The sequence below is a fragment of the Arachis ipaensis genome, chromosome B03 (genome assembly GCF_000816755.2).
Source record: "Arachis ipaensis cultivar K30076 chromosome B03, Araip1.1, whole genome shotgun sequence".
NCBI classification, from domain to species: Eukaryota; Viridiplantae; Streptophyta; class Magnoliopsida; order Fabales; family Fabaceae; genus Arachis; species Arachis ipaensis.
In genome coordinates, this window is record NC_029787.2 from 31,692,018 (window position 1) to 31,693,283 (window position 1,266).

Consider the following 1,266-nt stretch of genomic DNA (forward strand, 5'->3'; position numbering starts at 1 on the left):
ACAAAATTAAGCTATTTATCTGGAAAGCTCTCCATGGCCGGCTCCCGGTGCTTTCTCAGATTCATCACCGCATCCCATCTATATCACCAATATGCCCCTGCTGTCATGAAGCAACGGAAACAGTCGCTCATTGTTTGATCGATTGCTCTAGAATTAAAGACGTATGGTCTCAGAGTTATCTTCGTGACTGTCTTTCCCCTCAGAGTTCTAACAACTTTTGGACATGGTGGACTGCATCAACAGAGATACTTAACCCGTTGAAGAATGCTGACCGTAATCCTCAATTGCTTGCCATCATTTGCTGGAACTGCTGGAAAGCTCGCAACCAGTTGATTTTTGAAGGTTCTACTTCTATGCCGTCTGCCATTCTAGCAAGCTCTGTCAAGTTGCAACGTGAAATCCAAAGAACTCCCAGTTTAGGTCGTCATCTCCATGAGGCAAGCTCTTAGTTGCATTCAATTTACTCAGGATACATAAATAATTATTAATTTTATTTTTATTTTTAAGTGATCAATATATCATTATAGTACAATAACTGATAGTATATAAAATATATTTATTTTATTAATTAAATCTACAACATATGGTTTACATATTTTTTTGTCCAATATTTATTTTTTAAAAAAATTACATCTAAAAGTGTACTCATTAATCAAGTTTATACCAATACAATACTATACCAATATATAATGGGATACACAGGTTTGGTATCCAATTCTTTTTTTTCTCTTTTGTCCCTATTCTTTTTTATTAAAAAATGGGTTTACCTATAACAGAATTAAAAAACTGAACCATTCCTAGTAAATAAACTGACACCACGTACTCAGAATACATAAATAATTATTAATTTTATTTTTATCTTTAACTTTTCATGATATTTTTTAAAAATTATTAAAATATAAATAATTAATATAAATAACGTATAAAGAAATAGAATATAAAATAACTGATATATTTTTAAGTGATCAATATATAATAGACTATACCAATATACCAATATATAATTGGAATAAGAAAATTTGGTATCCAATTTTTTTTATTATTTTATCCCTGTTTCTTTTTATAAACATTGAATTCAAAAAATATAATAAACGGTAACTACGTCCTCCATGTTTATTATTTTTTTATCATCAAGGAAAGAATTTACCCCACGAGTATCAAACTGCTTCACCATCAACCCACGACATATTTTAAAACTGAAAAAAAAAACTGCTACTACTACGTACTCACTTTAAGAACTAACTCACTGTTCCACCTCAGTCATAT